The following is a 20,951-nucleotide window of genomic DNA, read 5'->3' as shown; positions in this document are numbered from 1 at the left end:
CTGGGTTATTGCTGGCCTTCTGAAATCTTTGACCCAGGGACCCCCAGCCAGGTTGCTGAGCCATCACTTATGCACAGAAGCACCCTTTCCAAGTCACCTCTTCCTAAAGCATTGTCTTTCCCTCTGGTACTTCTGGGTCTTACCTTTTTGTAGATCACATGCTGTGATGGACATCCCCTCCTGAAAACCTGTCACAGTGGACCAGAGAAAACTGCTTGCCTGTGACTGCCACTTCATGGTCACATCTTTTCCTTCTGAAATCCTTTGAACTCCGTATCATTCTTCCAGTCTTTGAATATCTCTTTGACTTGGAATAATTTTATTCTCTTATACTGCTGCTAAAAATATGTGTGAAAATATTAAAGCAAGGATTATTTACAATAATTGAGCCACAGTTATCCATCTGGCCGTGTGTACATTTTTTTTTTTGTTTTGACAATGTTCAGGCATGATGTGAAGTACATCCTGTAAAATCTGAGTATCATTCCTTATCTAGGATAACCACCTTTATGGAAAGCCATTCAATGACATGCTCGTTCAAGATCAGAAAAACACTTAATTTACATACCACATAATACAGTGGTATATACATACATTATGATCTTAAAATATGTAAAGTAGATGTTTCTATGAATCGTATATCAGTATTCAGTTTTCTGTACCATGAATGATATTATTTAAATTAAACAATAGTAAGAACAACCAGAATAGGTACATGGCTATCACTAGTAACTAATACTAGAACTAGTCATATATTATGTGTTGAAAACATAAAACCATGATTACTAATAATCTGTTCATTCGTGATGGGTTTCTTGTTACCAGAAAAATTGGGAAGATATTATTGAGTCTCCACATACATCAGACTGTCTCCTCACTATTGATGTCATATGAATTGGTACATGATCACAATCAGTATCCCGAAGTGATATGGTAGTATTAACTGAAGTTTGTATGTTATATTTGTATTCAGATTGTTTCAGTTTTAACCTCTTCTGTCCCAGACTCATCCCAGCTGGCACATTACAGTCATCCCGTCTCCTTAGGCTCCACTTGACCATGACGATGTTTAGATTTTTCCATATTTTTCATAATCTGCAAAGTTTTGAGGGTACATCTGTAGAATGTATTTTGTAGAATGATCCCTGGTTGGGATATGTCTACCGTTTGTTCAAATGCTTAGGGCAGAGTTACCGTGTTTTGGAGCAGAAGATCCAGAGGCATAATGACATCTATAATTATCACTTCACATAAAGGTTGTTTACTCTGAAGCCTGGGGTCTTTTGTGGTTCCATACAAATTTTAGAACTGTTCTGGTTCTGTGAAAAATGTTATTGGTATTTTGGTGGAAATTGCATTAATTGTGTCAATTGCTTTGGGAAGTATAGACATTTTCGCTATATTTGTACCTCTGATCCATGAGTATCCATTTCTTTGTGTCATCTTGAATTTCTTTCACCACTGTTTTATAGTTTTCAGAGTATAGGTCACTCACCACTCTGGTTAGATTTATTCATAGATATCTTATTATTTGCTGTACAACTGTAAATGGGACTGTTTTCTTAATTTCTCTTTCTACTGCTTCATTATTGTTGTTTAGAAATGCAACAGATTTCTGTACAATGATTTCGTATCCTGTGACATTGCTGAATTCATTTATCAGTTCTAGCAGTTATTGGGTGGACTCTTTAGGGTTTTTTATATATAGTGTCATGTACTCTGCAAAGTGTGAAAGTTTCACTTCTTCCAGATTAGGATTTGTTTTGATTTTATTTTTTTTTATTTTATTTTACTTTATTTTGTTTTGTTTTGTTTCTTTCGTTTCGTTTCATTTATCTGCTGGCTGTGGCTTGGACTTCCAGTACTATGTTTATTAAAAGTGGTAAGAGTAAACATCCTTCTCTTCTTCCTGACCTTACAGGAAAAGCTCTCAGATTTTCCCCATTAAGGTTGATTTTCACTGCAGGGTTTTCATATATAACTGTTATTACATTGATGTATGTTCCCTGTAAACCTATATTAGGGGGTTATAATCATGAATGGATGTTGTAGTGTGTCAAATACTTTTTTCTGCACGTATTGAAATGACGTTTCTTTAAACGTTTATTAATTTTGAGAGAGAGCGTGAGGAGTGGAGGGGCAGAAAGAGAGTGGGAGACACAGAATTCGATGGAGGCTCTTGGCTCTGAGCTTTCAGCATGGAGTCCGATGCGGGACTTGAACTCACAAATCATGAGGTCATGACCTGAGCTGATGTCGGACTGTTAAAAGATTGAGCCACCCAGGTGCCCAGATCGTATGGTTCTTATCCCTTCTCCTGTTGATGTATTGTATTGCATTGATTGTTTGCGAATATTGAACCACCCTTGCACCTTGGGAAAAAATCCCATTTAATTGTGGGATATATTTACAGTTGTTATATCTTCTTTTTGGATTGTACCCTTTACTGTTATATAGTGTCCTCCTCTGTCTCTTGTTATGTACTTTTTTTTAAGTGTATTTTTTCTGATACAAGTATTGTTACTCCAGCTTTTGTTTTTTCATCCATTCTTACACCCTACGTCTCTAGATTGGAGCATTCATTCCATTTACCTTCAAAGAAATGGTTGATATGTATGTATGTATTGCCATTTTATTACCTGTTTTCTTGTGGTTTCTAATGATTTTCTCCGATCCTTTCTTGTCTGTCTTTCATGTTTTGCTTATTTTCTTTGGTATATTTGATTTCTTTATCTTTATTCTTAGCATATTTATGACTGGTTTTAGTATATCATTACTGTTAGGTGTTTATATAACCTCTTCTGCATTTAGCAGTTTGTATTAAGTTGATGGTCATTTACCTTTGCACCCATTATTTTCTCCTCCCTAGGCTTTTGGTAGATGTTATTATATTTCAAATCCATTTCTCTGAGTTCCTTAACTGATTTTTTACAGAAATATTCATGTTTTACTGATTTGTGTCTTTTACCTTTATACTGTCACTTTTGGTCTCTCCTTTCCACTAAAGAGTCCCTCTTAATATTTCTTGCAGGATTGGTTTAGTGGTACAAACACCTTTAGTTTTTGTTTGGGAAAGTCTGTGTCTACTTCCATTCTGAAGGATAGCCTTGCTGGATAGAATATTGTTGGCTGCTGATTTTTCCATTCAGCACTTTGAATATGTGATGTCACTCGCTTCTGACTTGCCAAGTTTCTGTTCAGAAATCTGTAGCTAGCCTTATGGGTCTTGCCTTCTAAGTTAAGGTCTCTTTTGTCTTGCTCCTCTTAAGAGTTTTTCTTTATTGTCACTGTAATTTGCAAGTTTGCTTACAATATGTCTGGGTGTTGGCCTGATTTTGTTGATTTTGATGGGAGTTCTCTAGTCTCTGGGATGTGGATGTTTGTTTCCCTCCCCCAATTAGGGAAGTTTTCAGCTATTATTTCCTCAAATAAATTTTCTGCCCCCTTTTCTCTTTCTTCTGGGACTCCTACAATATGAATATTATTACATTTGCTGTAGTCACTGAGTTCCCTTAGTCTCATCTCACGTTGCAGAATTCTGTTCTCTCTCTTTGGTTCAGTGTGATTAATTTCCATTACCCAGTCTTCGAGGTCACTGGTTTGTTCCTCTGCTTCTTCCATCCCTCTGTTCGTTCCAGCAAGCATGTTTCTCCTTTATTGTGTCCTCAGTGTCTACTGTGTTATATCTTATCTCTATGTCAGGGGTCTCACTCTTCTCATTTCGCAACTCCAATGAGTATCCTTATGATCATTGCTTTAAATTCTGTATCAGGTATATTACTTATATCTCTTTGGCTTAGATCTCTGGCTGTGGCTTTGACTAGGTCTTTCATTGTGGAAAAACATCTCAGTGTGTCCAGTATGTCTTCTCTCTGGCTCTATTTCTCTGTGTTAAGAAAGTCAGCAGTGCCTTCTGATCTTGAAATTAACGACTGTATGAAGAAGAGGTCCTGGAGTCCTCAGCAGTGCACGTCTCCATTTATAGGACCTGGACCTTCAGGAGGATATCGTATGGGTATTGCTCACTCCCTGCTGTTGTGTCTGGGTTACTTTTCCTTTCAGTGCAGGTGTCTGCACTGATTGCGTGTCTGTTGTGGGCTGTGCTTGCTCTCAGTGGTGTTAGTGGGACCCAGGCAGGCCAGCTGTGGGGTGGTATGCCCACTGGGTAACTTGGGAGCAGGGCAGGAGTGTTAGCAAAATTGCACAATGCTACTAGTCCTATGCCAGATTTCCCAATATCCTTTGGTGGCTGGGGGCTGTGGACCAGTGGTGGAAGCTAGGGGCTTGAGGATATGCACAGAGCATGTCTGTGCCTGGGGACATGTGGCTGGGTGAGACAGATGAGGGTGCCTGGATGTGCACAGCTGGGTGAGGTGCAGATGTGCACAGCGTACTGTGGCAGCTATGCATGCTTGTCGGACAGGGTGCCGTTGTGGTTTTAAGAATGTTTGCCCGAATGTTTGCCCTGAGATCAGGAGGCTTGGTGTGGTGAGTCCCCCAGTGAACCCCTGGGACTGGCGCACTGGTAACGGGTTAGGTAGCATGTGTCTGTGCAGCCTCACCCACTGGTGGGTGCTTCTATGCTTATTCTGGGAAGCTGGGGGAGAAGAATGGTGCCTGTGAGCTCCCTCATTGTTGAAGTCCTCCAACACACTCAGGAATCAGCATGAATACATCTGTCTCCTGTTGCCTCAGCATTGTGTAAAATGCCACGTTTACATTGCCTCTCTACACAGGCAGGGACCTGGCTAGCACTCATCCTCCTGGATCACCCAGTGCTGGGTCAGCTGACCTCCAAAGCTCCTGGATCTAAACTCAAGGAAATTCAGCCCCTCTGGGTTTTAATGCCAAATGTTATGGAGATTAGTCTTCTCTGTGTGAGCTCCCTGGTGTGAGGGCTCACTTTCTCTGCCCTCTCTGCAGGCAGCCAGCCTCCACCTTTCTGACATTTCTAACCTTTCTGATGCAGCTTCTCTCTACTTAGGTGTGGAGTTTGTTCTACCAGTCTTTGGATCGCTCTCTGGTTCATGGACTTGGATGTGGATGTTATGTAGTTGAACACATGGGACAGGGTGAGCTCAGGGTCCTCTTACTCTGCTATTATTAAGTTTTTAAATGTCTTATTATTTTGTATTTTTGAGACATGGGCAGGCAGACTCATATCACCCATGCACTTCAGGATTTGAAAGGAACTTTCCAACATGTGCTTCTAGTATTTTATGTTTTGAAACTCTCTTTAATGAAGGATAATTTACATATAACAAATAGCCTCAAGTTAAAGGATATAATTTGGTGAGACATGAGGGTACAGGACCATGGGTACAGGACCATGAAATCATATGGTTTCTCCCTAAACCTTCCATCACGATCCCTTTGTGTCTAAAGTAATGTTGCTTTTGAAGTAAGGACTACTTTTTTTTTTTTTTCAGATATTGCCCAGGTGTCTGAAAGCCTGCATTGGGGTACCTCCTTTTCCAATAGTCTATATTCCCATAAGTATTGCAGTCGGTCTACTTTGGACTTTTGCTTCTATTGTATCTCTCTGTATGTTCACATACTTTTGTTGCACCACTTTAATGATGAGGCCTTCATCATCACTTTAATTTTCACTAAATGGTATGAGCTGCAGTTCCACTTATGACAAAGTGCAGGCTTCCTGTGTTAGGCATTCAAGAGCAAGCCAGATATCCTGAGCACTTGAGCTGAGAATGTCACTCTGTCTTTTTGCCAGCCCTCTTCCCTTCCCTTGAAGACAAGAATCTCCTTTTGTTCACACAGAAATGTGAGTGAAGTCAGTAGAAAACACTGCCTTCTCTCCTCTTCCCTTTATCTCTCAAACTCCTCTTCACTACCTTCTGCCTTCCCTTTCTCTGACTCAATCTCCCAGGCCCACTGCTCCACTCCAGCCATGATCAGGGTGTCCTCCAGCTGCTGGCCTCTGCCCTGTCCATCCCTCAGTGGGAAATCTGGAGTAGGATTATGGAGTTCACAGGACTGATCAAGAAATATGTGATCCTCAGAGCCCTCCTGCACAAGGTTGCTGTCTGTGGAGACATGGCATCCTGGGTGAGGATCTGACTCTATGTGTAGCCTCCTCACTCATCTCCCACAGTCACTGCTGGTCCCTGATCCTTACCCACCATTACAAATCAGCCATATTCTAGGGTCAGGAACCTGTCTATCTGACCCGAAGCACCAGGAGTCAGTGAGTATTTCTAAAATAAATGAGCACAAGGACCCCATGCATCTAGATATAGGAACTTACCATCACCCCCAGAAAACTCTCTTGGGCTCCTCTGCAAAAAGGGCGATCTTGCTACTATCCTCCATCACCTCAATTTCTGCTAGTTTGTTACCTGTGTGTATAGGAACCGCACTGTGTGCATTCGATGGGGAGTGAGAGTAGGTCCTCCTAGAAGCAAACACTGAAACAGAGACAGAACAGTGAAAGTACTATTAAGGGATACTAAGAAAAACAAAGTGGAGAGCACCGGGTGGGCAGAGAAAGCATGCAGGCAGATCTGACACATTTTTAAGATATATAATCACCATACTCTGTCAGCTCACACAGTCCTCTTCAAATTTCAAAATAGTTGTCATATAAGGCAGTGAGATTTATGAGACTTGGGGTTATTTCCCTATGGTTTTATGTTTTCCTACCTGCATTCCCTCTTCGATAGTTAATCTGTGGCCTCAGATGAACACTTTGGAGTGTGGATGCATCTGCAAGTCTATATGTAATGGAATATGATTGTCTTCAGATCTCAGATGTAGAACTCTGATATACACATTCTCGTAATTATCGTTTTCTTTCTTTGCCTGGTAGGGCCTGAATTTTAATAGAAAAGGCAGGTCTTTGTCTTATTGTTTAAAATGGCAATTCCCAATCCCTAGGCTGAGGTGTTAACAGTCTTAGTTTAATGAACTTCCGTGACCATCTGTTTTTTTTTTTTTCCTGAACTACCAAAATGAACTTATTATTTCACTTGTAGGCAGGTTCTACAGAATGGAGTCAAAGTAAAACAATAAAATGCATATTCAGTGCATGTGAAATAGGTACATATTCTACATATATTCATACAAAAACTTTAGTTCAAAAGTTAAAAGTCTGATCTAAAATGAAATCAGTCTGTGATTGCCTAGTAGAAATGCTTAGCTCCTACTATGTAAATATCATGAATCTATATGAACTATTAAAATTTGACAGTCAGTAGACAACTGTGTCCTACATTTATGTTTATTAAAAACTGACAGGGGCGCCTGGGTGGCGCAGTCGGTTAAGCGTCCGACTTCAGCCAGGTCACGGTCTCGCGGTCCGTGAGTTCAAGCCCCGCATCAGGCTCTGGGCTGATGGCTCAGAGCCTGGAGCCTGTTTCCGATTCTGTGTCTCCCTCTCTCTCTGCCCCTCCCCTGTTCATGCTCTGTCTCTCTCTGTCCCAAAAATAAATAAACATTGAAAAAAAAATAAAAATAAAAATAAAATAAAAACTGACATAAACAAACAAAGCCTGTACAAAAAATATTCCAAATCACGTATCACTTTGAAATAGTAATCTTGAGAGACATTATCGCCTAGGACCCCCTCTTCCTCTACCCCGACCACGTCCTCTTCCTCTTCCTCGGTCGGCCTCTTCCTGCAACAGCTTCCCTTTTCTTAGATTTCACCTTCGGTTCAACATCCACAAGTAGTGTATCCAGAGGTAAGCTGTCTGGCAGTATAAAATATCAAATGTTATTTCCTCGAATACTCAGTGTTTCCAGTTATACTGGTTCTCTATCCTTCAAAGTCATTTTCACTGCTTTAAGATGTGTATTCATGCTGACATCTACATCTGTGATTGTTCCATGGACCTGTGTTCCATTCTTTAATTCAATGGTTACGGTTTCATGACTCAGTTTCATCAAAAATCTTACGAGCTTCATCCTAGTGGTGCCGGCACTCTTTCAGTTGGATAGCGCACCAAAACGCGACCACCCAAGTCCAAAAAGCCTAGGAGTATGACCGTGACCATCTGTTTTTGATGATCATTTGTGTGGAGATATCTTAATTGAAACTGTGAGAAGGGTGAGTGGACATTTCACAGGCATTTTGCAGATGCATTCTGTGTTAAATGTCTTCTTTTTATTATGCCCTTAGAAACAAATATTACCTCTGTTTCACAGATAACACAGCTCAGGCTCTGTGTAGGTCCCAGTGAGAATTGGTATTCTGGCTGAGACAGCAGAAACACAGGTAAATCTCGGGATATTGTGAGAAAAGTTTAAGGAGATAGATGCAAAGCTGTAGTCAGGGTGATGTCAGGGGTCCAGCAGGGGTGGCATCTGGCCAGCCCTGAATTGTAGGTTGACCGAGGTTGAAGGCTAATGCAGGCTCTCAGCTGATCTAGATCCTGTCTTCACTTTTAGTCTCACTGAGGGATGTGAACTTAGGCAGACAAGGATTTCCTTAAGACCAAGCTAAATTTCCTATATGTCCAGGGCACTTTCTCACCCATAAATATCCAGAACCTTCAGACAACACGGGGAGACAACAACCTTTTTAGATGATCACCTAGGTGCACTTTGACAAAAATGACATTTCGGAGATGAACCCTGCACTGTGCACTGAGAGTGATCCCACATAGCAGCTCCGTGTGGAACTCATGCTCCCTGCTCAGGCTGTGGTCAGGAATGGCCTGCAACTGCATCTCACTGACCCCAAGACCCTCCCCTCTTCACCTCCTCAAACTCTGCTTACTGTCCTCAATTTCCCTTCTATTCCTGTGTGAGTCAAGTTTCCCCCATTCCTTCACTGGTGCTCCCAGGTGGTGAACACAAGGTCTGTGTTATATAATGCATGTGCCCCATTTCACACAGGACACCTGAGGCACCTACACTTAGGGGTGTATCTCATCCTTCACAGAACTCAAAACATTGTGTCTGTAAAGTGTGCACAACTACTCATGATACATCTGCCTTTGTGTAAAAATCCTCTTTCTTTTTGACAGGAGAAACCTAAAGCTGACCTCATTACGGGGAAATGACACAGCACATTGTACATACATCCTGAGAAGCTTGAGATATGTTACACTGTCCTCAGGCAGGTTTGCAATTCAATTGCCAAGCCCTCACAACCATCTCTACAACATTCCCACCAAGTCTTTCCCGAAAAAGATGAATATGCTTTACAAGTCCCTCATCCACTTCAGGTCATCTTACCAAATGGAGGAGGTGGGGGGGGGGGGGGTCATAGCCCATGACTGGTGATGAAGGATGGTCCATAGGGTAGGACATGCAAAGCGGTCATGGGTAAGGACCAGGCTCTCTTGTATACATAATGGCCCACAGAACATAAATTAAAGGTATGACGTTTACGAGGCTGTGTCATCCCCCTCTTTCCGAATAGTAGGATTAGCATTCTCGTTTTTTCAGTAGAGCATTTAGGTGCTGAGCCTTAAGAGAGAAGTTTGGAATTCAGTTTTGAGAGTAGACAGCCATCCAAGAAAGCCTTGTAATTGGCTCTTAGTTTTAGGTTGTGAGAGATTGTGGATGCCTTCAGTCTGCCTGGGTCCAGATGTGGGCCTTGTTCTGAGAACAGGTGAGCTAAATACCTAACCTGAGTTTGAGCAAACTGCAGTTTTTCTTTGGAGACTTTATGGGCTTAAGTTGTAAAACAAAAAGTTTTCCCAGGGGGGTGCTGTCTTCGTGTGAAGAGGCATGAGCAGGGAAGCAGAGAAACAAATCATCTACACATTGTAACAAAGTAGAGCCTGCAGAACACTTTCCATCATCCAAAAGAACCTTTAAGGATTGTGGGAAACATGAAGCACTCTGTGAAACCCAGGAAGGTTGCAGTCCAGATGTATTGTCATTCATTCCCTGCAACTGAAGGCAAAAAGATACCGGCTATCCTTATAAACTGGAATGCTAAAAACTACACCACATAGGTCAAGTACATTGAACTTTGCTTTCAATGGGAGTCGATGTAGGTAGAGTGTGAAGTTTGGGAAACAGGGGATGTCGAGGGATTACAGTGCTATTTATTTCTCGGAGGTCTTGGACAAAATAATATCCTCAGCAGTTGGGTTTTCTCACAGGTATAATAGAGGTGTTATATGGACTACTGCAGGGGATTATGAGGCCATGAGCCTTGTAACATTCTATTATGGTGTTGATGCATTGAAGGCCTTCTTAAATTATAGGATATTGATTAATTCTAGGGAGAAGTTTTGCAGGATAGATTTGAATCTTGACGGGGGGTACACGGTGGATTCTGCCAAGATCAGTTGGAGATTTTGCCCATAACGAGGATGGGAGCTGATCCAATAGGAACAAATGATCAGTACCTCCAGACTCAGCTATAGTACCAGCACAGACACGGCACAGAGAAGGTGCCAAAGGATCCTGTTATCCCTTTTTGCTATTTTGGTTACTGTTGTCAAATTCTAGAATTATTTTTCCCTTTTGGACATAAGAAATTCCAGCATGGTATTTTTCTAAGAAATCTCAGTCCAGGTAATCAATACGGGTCGAAGAACTAAGGAGAATAGGGTGTATATCTCTCAAAGGGCCTTGATCAAAGGGAATAGGTTCAGAGGTAGGAACGTGTTGAAATCTAATAGATCCCCCCTAATTGAGCTGTTTTTGTACCCCAAGGCTAAGGCTGCTTTATAGCACTTGGGTTAGTTGCAGCTTCAGTAAAGACAGAGATACATTCATTCCCAATCTGGAGAGTAGTTTCGCCAAAGAGATTAAGACGGAGGCTTGGGAAGGGCTCCGTGGTTCCTTGGAATCCCGTCTTTGGGAATTGGGAGGACATTGAAAAGGTTGGAAAGAGGGCTGCGGGGCCTTGAAGCTCTTAAATTTATAAAGATCGTTTTTCAATGTCCTAGTTCTTGAGGTCACAGCAGGAACTAGACTTCTAGTTTCGGGGGGTCTTTGTTTGCTGGAGTTGAGCATTGAAAATTTAACAGTCTTTCCACTAGATGACTCATCTTGGGTCTGAGCAAAGTGATTTTCCAGGTTAATTAAACCTGGAGTGGACATAGTTTCCCATTCTATTCTTGGTCCTTTTAACTAAAAGGGAAAGGTCCCAGACTAGCACATTAATAAACATAGATCTAAAGGAGGAGCAGAGTTAATTAAAGACAATTTAGAGTCAAAGGTGATAATCGTGAACAGATTCATGAGGCTTTTTTGGTATAAAACTGAACTTTCTTTCAAGCTTCAGGCTTAGGAAAAGCCGTTAAAATTGTTCAGTGGAGGGGCATCTGGGGGGCTCAGTCGGTTAAGCTCTTTATCTTGTTGAGGTCCCAATAGTTCATTTTTGCTTTTATTTCCCTTGCCTCCAGAGACATGTCAAGTTAGTAGTTGCTATGGCCAAGGTCAAAGAGGTTTTTGCCTGCTTTCTCCTCTAGGATTTTGATGGCTTCCTGAGTTACGTTGAGGTCTTCCATCCGTTCTGAGTTTGCTTTTGTGTATGGTGTAAGGAAGTGGTCCAGTTTCATCTTTTGCATGTTGCTCTCCAGTTTTCCCAGCACCATTTGCTGGAGAGACTTTTTTCCATTGGATCTTCTTTCCTGCTTTGTCAAAGATTAGTTGGCCATACGTTTGTGTGTCCGTTTCTGGGTTCTCTATTTGTTTCCGTTGATCTATGTATCTGCTTTTGTGCCAGTACCATACTGTGTTGATGATTACAGCTTTGTGATACATCCTTAGGTCCGGACTTGTGGTACCTCCATTCTCCTTTCTTTGTCAGGATTGCTTCGGATATTTGGGGTCTTTTCTGGTTCCATATAAATTTTAGGGATTTTGTTGTAGCTCTATGAAGAATGCTGGAGTTATTTTGATAGGGATCACATTGAATATGTAGATTTCTTTGCACAGTGTCAACACTTTAACAATATTTATTCTTTCAATCCATAAGCATGGAATATTTTTACATTTTTTGGTGTCTTCTCCAATTTCTTTCATAAGCTTTCTATAGTTTTCAGTGTATGGATTTTTCACCCCTGTGGTTAGGTTTATCCCTAGATATTTTATGGTTTTTGGTGCAATTGTAAACGGAATCAATTTCTTGATTCTCTTTCTGCTGCTTCTTTATTGGTGTATAGGAATTCAACTGATTTCTGTGCATTGATTTTATATTCTGCGACTTTGCTGAATTCGTGGGTCAGTTCTGGCAGTGTTTTTGGTGGAATCTTTTGGATTTTCCACAAAGAATATCTTATCAACTGCAAAGACTGAAATTTTGACTTCCTCCTCGCCGATCTGGCTGCCTTTTATTTCTTTGTGTTGTCTGATTGCTGAGGCTAGGATTTCCAACACTACACTGAATAAGAGTGGTGAGCATGGACATCCTTGTCAGGTTCCTGACCTTAAGGGGAAAGGTCTCAGTTTTTCCGCATTGAGTGTGATATTAGAAGTGGGTCTTTTGTATCTAGCTTTTATGATCTTGAGGTATGATCCTTCTATGCCTCCTTTCTTGAGGGTATTTATCAAGAGAGGATGCTGTATTTTGTCAGATTCATTCTCTGCATATATTGAGAGGATCAAGTGGTTCTTTTTCTTTCTTTTATTAATGTTATGTATCATATAGGTTGATTTGCAGATATTGAACCAGCCTTGCATCCCAGGCATAAATCCCACTTTGTCGTTGTCAATAATTCTTTTAATGTATTGTTGGATCTGCTTGGCTAGTATCTTGTTGAGAATTTTTGCATCCATGTTAATCAGGGAAATTGGTCTGTAGTTCTTTTAAGTGGGGTCTTTGTCTGGTTTTGGAATCAAGGTAATGCTGGCCTCAGAGAATGAGTTTGGTAGCTTGTCCTCCATTTCTATTTTTTGGGAAAGCTTCAAAAAATTAGGTGTTAACTATTCTTTAAATGTTTGGTAGAGTTCCCCTGGAAAGCCATCCGGCGGCCCTGGACTCTTGGTTTTGGGAGATTTTTGATTAATAATCCACTTTCTTTACTGGTGATGGGTCTATTCAAATGTTCTATTTCTTCCTGTTTCACTTTTGGTAGCTTATATGTTTCTGGGAATTTCTCCATTTCTTCTAGATTTCCCAATTAAATGGCATATAATTACTCATCATACTCTCTTAAGATTGTTTTTTTTATTTCTGTAGTGTTGTGATCTCTTCTCTTTCATTCTTTTTTTTTTTAATTTTTTTTTCAACGTTTATTTATTTTTGGAACAGAGAGAGACAGAGCATGAACGGGGGAGGGGCAGAGAGAGAGGGAGACACAAAATCGGAAACAGGCTCCAGGCTCTGAGCCATCAGCCCAGAGCCGACGCGGGGCTCGAACTCACGGACGGCGAGATCGTGACCTGGCTGAAGTCGGACGCTCAACCGACTGCGCCACCCAGGCGCCCCTCTTCTCTTTCATTCTTAACTGTATTTGGGTCCTTTCCTTTTTTTGTTGTCATCATTCTGGCTAGGTTTTTATCAATTTTGTTGCTTCTTTCAAGGAACCAGCTCCTGGTTTTACTGATCGGTTCTGTTTATTGACTTTGGTATCATTGGTTTCTGCTCAAATCTTTATTTTTTCCCTTCTTCTACCTATTTTGGGCTTTATTTTCTGTTCTTTCTCCAACTCTTTAATGTGTAAGGTTAGATTGTGTATTTGAGACCTTCCTTCTTTAGGAAGGCCTGGATTTCTATATACTTCCCTCTTATGACTGTCTTTGCTGCATCCCAGAGGTTTCAGGCTGTTGTATTATCATTTTCATTGGCTTCCGTGTACGTTTTAATTTCCTCCTTAATTTCTTGGTTAGTCCATTCATTCTTTAGTAGGATGTTCTTTACTCTCAAAGTTTTTGTGGGGTTTCCAACTTTTATCTTATGGTTGATTTTGAGATTCATAACATTGTGATCTGAAACTATGCATGGTATGATCTTGATCCTTTTATCCTTGTTGAGGGCTGATTTGTGACCCAGTAAAGTAATCCATTCTGGAGAATGTTCCATGTACACTGAAGAAGAATGTGTATTCTTCTCCTTTAGGAAGAAATGTTCTGAATATGTCTGATAAGTCCATCTGGTCCAGTGTGTCATTCAAAGCCATTGTTTCCTTGTTGATTTTCTACTTAGATGATCTGTTCATTGTTGTAACTGGGGAGTTGAAGTCCCCTACTATTATGGTATTATTATCAAAAAGTGTCTTTGTGTTTGTGATTAATTGATTTATATATTTGGGTGCTCTCACGTTGGGGGTTTAAATGTTTACATTTGTTAGCTCTTCTTGGTGGGTAGTCCTCTTAATTATGATATAATGCCCTTCTTCATCTCTGCACAGTCTTTATTTTAAAATCTAGTTTGTCTGGTATCAGTATGGCTGCTCGCTGTTTCTTTTGGCGACCATCAGCATGATAGACCCCCTTACTTTCTATCTGAAGGTGTTCTCAATCCCCTTACTTTCAATCTGAAGGTGACTTTAGGTCTAAAATGGGTCTCTTGTAAACAGCCTATACAGAGATTTTATTTTCTTATCTGTTCTCATACCCTACGTGTTTGATTGGAGCGTTTAGTCCATTGACATTTAGAGTGAGTACTGAAAGATATAAATTTATTGCATTGTGTTGCCTGTAGAGTTGGAGTTTCTGGTGGTGGTCTCTGGTCCTTTCTATTCTTTGTTGCTTTTGGTCTTTCTGTTTCATCTTTTCTCCCCTCAGAGGGCCCCCTTAACATTTCTCGCAAGGCTGGTTTAGTGGTCACAAACTCCTTTAGTTTTTGTTTGTCTGGAAAATCCTTTATCTCTCCCTTATCTTGAATGACAGCCTTGCTGGAGAAAGAATTCTTGGCTGCATATTTTTCCGATTCAGCACGGTGAATATATTCTGCCACTCTTTACTGGCCTGCCAAGTTTCTGTTTACAGGTCTGCTGTCAACCTGACCTGTCTTCCCTTGTAGATTAAGGACTTTTTTTCCCTTGCTGCTTTCATATTTCTTTCCTTTCCTGAATTTGACTATGATATGCCTTTTTGATGGTCGGTTTTTGTTGACTCTAATGGGAGTTCTCTGTGCTCCTTGAATGGTGATGTCTGTGTCCATCCCAGATTAGAAGTTTTCCCCTACAATTTGCTCACATAAACCTTCTGCCCCTTTTTCTCTCTTTTCATCTTCTGGGACTCCTATGATTCAGATGTTATCCCTTTTTTTCTTTTTTAAGACTGATTTCTCTACTTCTTGCATTATGCTCTTTTGCCTTTGTTTCCCTATTTTTTTTCATGCTTACTTATTATCCATAATTTTGTCTTCTGTAATGCTGATTCACAACTCCGCTTTGTCCACTTTATCCACCATGGCATCCATTCAAGATTGCATCTCGGTTATAGTAGTTTTAATTTCATCCTAACTAAATTTTACTTCCTTTATCTCCACAGGAAGGGAAATGGATTGTATGCTTTTCTCAGCCTGTGCTAGTATTCTTATTATTGTGGTTCTAAATTCTAGTTCAGACATCTTACCATATCTTTGTTGAATAAGCCCCTGGCTGCCATTTCTTCCTGTTATTTCTTTTAGTTTGAATTCCTTCACTTTGTCATTTTGGAGGAAGTAAAAACATTAATAAAATAAAAATTAAATTAAAAAATTAAAAACACAAAAAAATCAAGTAAAGGTAGCTATATCCTACGTGTATTTCAGTCTGGTGGTTGAAGTTTGATAGAATAGAGGAATAAAGGAAATAAGTGAAAAAAATTTAAAAATTTAAAAAAGTAAGAAAAAGTTTAAAAATTTAAAACAAATATATATAACAAAACAGAATAAAATTAAATGAAGAAATTAAATAGAATAAAAATATTTACCAAAAAATTTTTTTAAACATGGTAAAACTAATTTTTTTTAAAAGAGGAAAATAAAAATGTTTTTTTCCTTTCTGTATGCAAGAAAAAGAAAAGAAAGGTGGAAAAGGAAAAAAAAAATCGAACACATGAACCAGCAGACAGAATGAAATCTGCATCAAGTTACATTCAGTTTCCCCTAGAACTCCAACTATGAAGCACTCTGTAATCCATACTCTAAGCAGGCAGAGACGTTTGTGGTCATCCTCTAGGGCATGTGCTTAGAGGGCACAGTTGAGCAGGGCTTGATATAATGGCTCCATTTTCCACTAGGTGGTGCTGCTTTGCTTACTGGGCTGGATTGTTGTGGCATGTGAGCACGTGCATGCACATGCATGAGACAGGTGAAACTGGCATCACCCAGCTTCCTAGTTTCTGGCACAGGAATCCTGTGCTCTCACCCACCCGCAGTCAGGTACTCCTCCTTTGTCTCTGGCTTCCATCCACTCCCCGCTTCTACACTGTCCATGTCCAAGCGGTCAGCCTGCCAGGGGGCACCTCTCTCTCTCGAATTTTACCTCAGATGGGGCTGTGTTTCCAAGCCCCTCACTTCTGAGAACTCTTCTGCTTGGACCCACTCCAACCATCTGGGGAAGGGTCTCACTGAGCAATGGCTGGATGCTAGCTTACCCCAGAAAATGTTCATGCGATCCTTGCAGTGGCAAAGGTTCAGAGATTATGGCAAATTACAACACATAGCTGGTACCAGGTTTCACTCCACTCTGGCATCTTTGTTCTAATACCAGGAAATATGGCTGCTCTCCAGGGTCCACTGGGACCTTTGCCTGTGGGGAGGCTGTATGGCCTCTACCAAAGGCCCTCCAAGCAGGGGAACCACTTCTCCACATGTGGCCCACAGACCCCTCGAGCCTCACTCTCTGCTATTGGGGATTCACCCATCCCACCAGAGCACCGCCAGGTATTGAGCTCTGGAATTTCCAACTCTGTGCTCCCCTGTTTATAGAGTCCTAGTGGTATTGAAACCCTCTCCTTTCTCCCCATCAATGGGGAGATTTCTGTTTGGGGAACAGATTTCTTGTTCAGTCCCTTATGGGTGTTTCCACTCTTTCTCTCAAGCAGCTTTCAGGGGAGTGTTTTTCCTGTTCTTTCCCAATGCACCACACTCTCCCCCAGTTTCTCTGTCCTCTCTCCCCCAAAACAGCTCCTTACCATCAGCGGCTTCTCTCTCCCCCACATAACCTCTCTGCACCACGTACCTGCCAAGTCCTGTGGCTCAAATAATGCACATTGTTGTGTTAATCCTCAGATCAATTTCCTAAGTTTGCAAAAATGGTTTGGTGCTGATCATGCTGCATTTCAAGGATGAGAGAAGCTGAGACCTTCCATGCTACTCTGCCATCTTGGCCCCACCCCGAGAAGTTTCTGTTTCTCTAAATCTAGTTCAGGATGTTACCAGTGGGAGAGTTTTATGCAATATTTGGCCCAGCCCTCAGCAAAAAGCATGTGAGCCAACTGATAAAAATCTGAGAAACCAGGTTGGTAAGTTGGAATGAATATGTTAAATTTTTCAGCAAATGTATCGTGGTCTTCAGTCACTTTAGGGTATGCTCTAACTCTGGCTTGAAATTCAGCTTTAGTCTTATGCACATAAAATACTTGGGGTCTGTTTATTTTGATGAATTCCCAACAGCTTATTTTTGCTTTTGATTCCTTTGCCTTAGGAGATGTATCTAGAAAATTGTTGCTGTAACTGATGTCAGAGAAATGACTGCCTGTGTTTTCTTCTAGGATTTGTATGGATTTATGTCTTTAATCAATTTTGAGTTTATTTTTGTGTATGGTGTTAGAAAGTAGTCCAGTTTAATTGTTTTATATGTAGCTGTCTAGTTTCCCCAGCAGAAGTTATTAAAAAGGCTTTCTTTTCCCTATTGTATATCCTTGTCTCCTTAGTCATAGATTGGACATCTACCTGTGGGTTTATTTCTGGGTTCACTATTCTGTTCCATTGATCTCTGTGTCTGTTTTTGATCTAGTACCATCCTGCTTTGATTATTACAGCTTTATAGTATATCTTCAAATCTGGATTGTGCTATCTCCAGCTTTCTTCTTCTTTCTCATTATTGCTTTGGCTACTTGGGGTTTTCTGTGGTTCCATACGTACTTTAGGATTATTCTAGTTTTGCACAAAAATCCTTTTGCTATTTTGATAGGGGTTGCATTGAATCTGTAGATTGCTTTGGGTAATATGGACGTCCCAACAATGCTCATTATTCCAATCCATGAGCAGGGAATATCATTCCATTTGTGTTATCTGTGATTTCATCAGTGTTTTATAGTTGTCAGAATGCATGTCTTTCACCTCTCATGAAGAACTTTTGCACTACAAAGGATACCATCATCAAAACAAAACACAACCTACTGAATGGGAGAAGGTAACACCAAAAAACAACCCAATTAAGAAATGGACAGAGGACCTGAAAAGACACTTTTCCAAAGAAGTCATACTGATGGCCAACAGACACATGAAAAGATCAGATGCTCAATATCATTCATCAACAGGGAAATGCAAATCAAAACTGCATTGATACCACCTCAAACCTGTTAGAATGGCTAAAATCAATAACACAGAAAACAAGTGTTGGTGAGGATGTGGAGAAAGGAGAACCTCATGCACTGTTATTGGGAATTTAAGTTGTTACAGCCGCTGGGGAAAACAGTACGGTATTTACACGCAAAATTAATAACGCAAATACCACATGACCCAATAGTACCCCTCTTGATCTTTACTCAAGGAAAAGGAAAACACTAACTAGAAAAGATACACACCGTTATGTTTATTGCAGCACTATTTACAATAGCCAAGATATGGAAGCAACCTTAGTGCCCATTAGTAGACAAAAGGATAAGGGAAAATGCATATGTACATGATGGAATAATATGCAGCTTTAAAAAGCATGAGATCATGCCATCTGAGACAACATAGAAGGACCCGCAGGGCATTATATGGAGTGAAATAAGTCATGCTGAGAAAGACAAATACCATATGATTCCACTCATATATAGAATCTAAAATAATGAATAATAAGCAGAATCAGAACTATAAATACAAAGAATAAAATGATGGTTGCCAGATGGCTAGGGGGTCCAAAATGGAAGGGGAGAAGGAGATACAGGCCTCCATTTGTGAATGGAGTAAGTCATGGGAATAAAAAGCAGAGCATAAGGAATACTTATTATGATATTAATATCATATGTAATATAATATATAATAATGTGATACTGTAATAGTGATGTAATGAGATAGGTGGTAGCTATGTGGTAGAGTCCCTCCCTAAGGAATGTGATAGAGGACTTCTCAGAACAAAGGAAGGCAATACGGCCCCATGAACTCCCACACACATATGCATAGCTCTGACATAACTTTGTAACTTGGACTGGATCCAATCAGATTATATGTGTCAGCACATATGGGAGACAAAGAAGTAGAAATTGCATAAAAGGCTACACCCCGCTGTACTCGGGGTTCAGTTTTTCGAGTATGAACCCACTGAGCCTGGGCAAGCACGACGCAAAAAATTGCTTCCGGGACAAAGAAAGCCTCAGTGTCCTGTCTCTGTGCGAGAATCCTGCTATATTTCTTGGGGGCTTACTTGTGGGACTCGGGGATGGTGTGTTTCCACCTCCTTTATCACTGGGGTATGAACCTTGAATCACCAGGAGAAGTGGCCTCGCCTGGTGCCAGCAGACCACTTGATTCTTAGGAGACTAGCCCCTCCCGACCCACTGGGGCAAGGACCCCAGATGCACAACAGAACCTGGTGAGGCCCAGGAATCAGCTCAGGGAGTGCGAGTGGTCAGACCGGTAAAAACCCAGGTTCGTTTGGTAGACCTGCCCCTAAGAGTCAGAAGGGGAGCCTGATCACCTCCCAGAGATGCCTGAGTAGTTCCATAACGAATAAGGAATAAGCCGCAACTCTAAGGCCCTGGGCACCGGGCAACAGGCTCGAGTCACTCTATGACTGTGTGTGAATGAGATGGACAGTGGAAAGTTTCCGACCTGATGAGGCGGCTAAAGCGAATGTTGAATCCCAATCCGTGGTTCTCTGGTGACCAATATGGCTTAAGGCGGTGTCAGAATTCCTCGGGGAGTCTTATCTGGGTCAGGACTTGATACTGGACCTGCCAATGCTAAGAGGTGCCTGAAATACCTTCTGGAGAATGGAGATTCCTGGTCTCCTGAGGCAGGCATTCAGCCAGTACTATCTTAAAGTTCAATCTATATTGTTAAAGGGAGGGTAAATGGTCAAAATTTCCTTGTGTAAGCGTTGCAAGTTAGGTGCCAACCTTCTGGCCCATAAAGGGGCTGATAAAAGCAAGTTCTTGCAGACTTGCCCTCTGAGGGCTCTTCTCAGGAAAAGCCACCTGTGAGACCCTCATGCCCTCCTTATCCAGGATTGTCAGAGATGAAAAATCTTCCCCTCGAAAGGAAGACACATTCAATGAATCTGTTAACTAAAATGCTTCATGGTGAATTTGATCCCATGAAGGTTCCATTTTCATTGGAATATCCTAAGCAAATAAAAAGACCTGAGCAAAGGTGCAGACAACCCTGATCAATATATAGAAGTGTTCCAAAACCTATCCCAGAGTGTGGGGGAAGAAAAAGACACAGGCCATCCCTAGTAAAGAGGACTCTAACACTCTTTCACTGTTTTTCCTAATAGATTCCAGTTACTGTAACTGTATGTGGGGGCCTCTCACTCATTCATTTCCTGGGTCAATGACTATGGTGATTAGAGCCAACTGTCTCTACTTAGTCTACCTCAGATTGGAGGCTTTCAGGCTATTCCCAAGCCGCTGCCAAAACTCCTTTTAATCGGTGGAAGTTCTTGGTCTTCTCTAGCCCTACACGGACTGCCTAATTCCACTTGTTAGTGGAAAAAACCCTGACATCTGTCATCTGTTCAAGTTGACAGACTTGAGGACCAGGAGACCTCTCTCTCTGCCCTCTAGGCTTTTATCTGCCTCAGGCTTTTAGGCAGAACCTTGCCTCTTCTTCCTTCCCCCCCCCCTCCTGTATCTGCACCACCTTTGGTGAGGCCTGCATAACTGGCTCCTATATCATCCTCGGTGCCTCAGGCACCATTGGTTTCACCTCCCACCTT

General features: G+C 41.2%; 1 long non-coding RNA gene and 1 pseudogene across 1 annotated transcript in view; one reads left to right on the top strand and one right to left on the bottom strand.

Annotated features, from left to right (window-relative positions):
- The window catches only part of LOC123595706, a 47,821-nt gene that overhangs the window by 10,552 nt on the left and 16,318 nt on the right, over positions 1-20,951 (top strand). The gene's annotated exons all lie outside the window — the stretch shown is intronic.
- LOC123595705 lies at positions 7,489-8,349 on the bottom strand (annotated as a pseudogene).

Source organism: Leopardus geoffroyi, assembly GCF_018350155.1.
Source record: "Leopardus geoffroyi isolate Oge1 chromosome E3 unlocalized genomic scaffold, O.geoffroyi_Oge1_pat1.0 chrE3_random_Un_scaffold_51, whole genome shotgun sequence".
In the NCBI taxonomy this organism is placed as follows: Eukaryota; Metazoa; Chordata; class Mammalia; order Carnivora; family Felidae; genus Leopardus; species Leopardus geoffroyi.
This window is presented reverse-complemented; position numbering and strand designations above follow the sequence as displayed.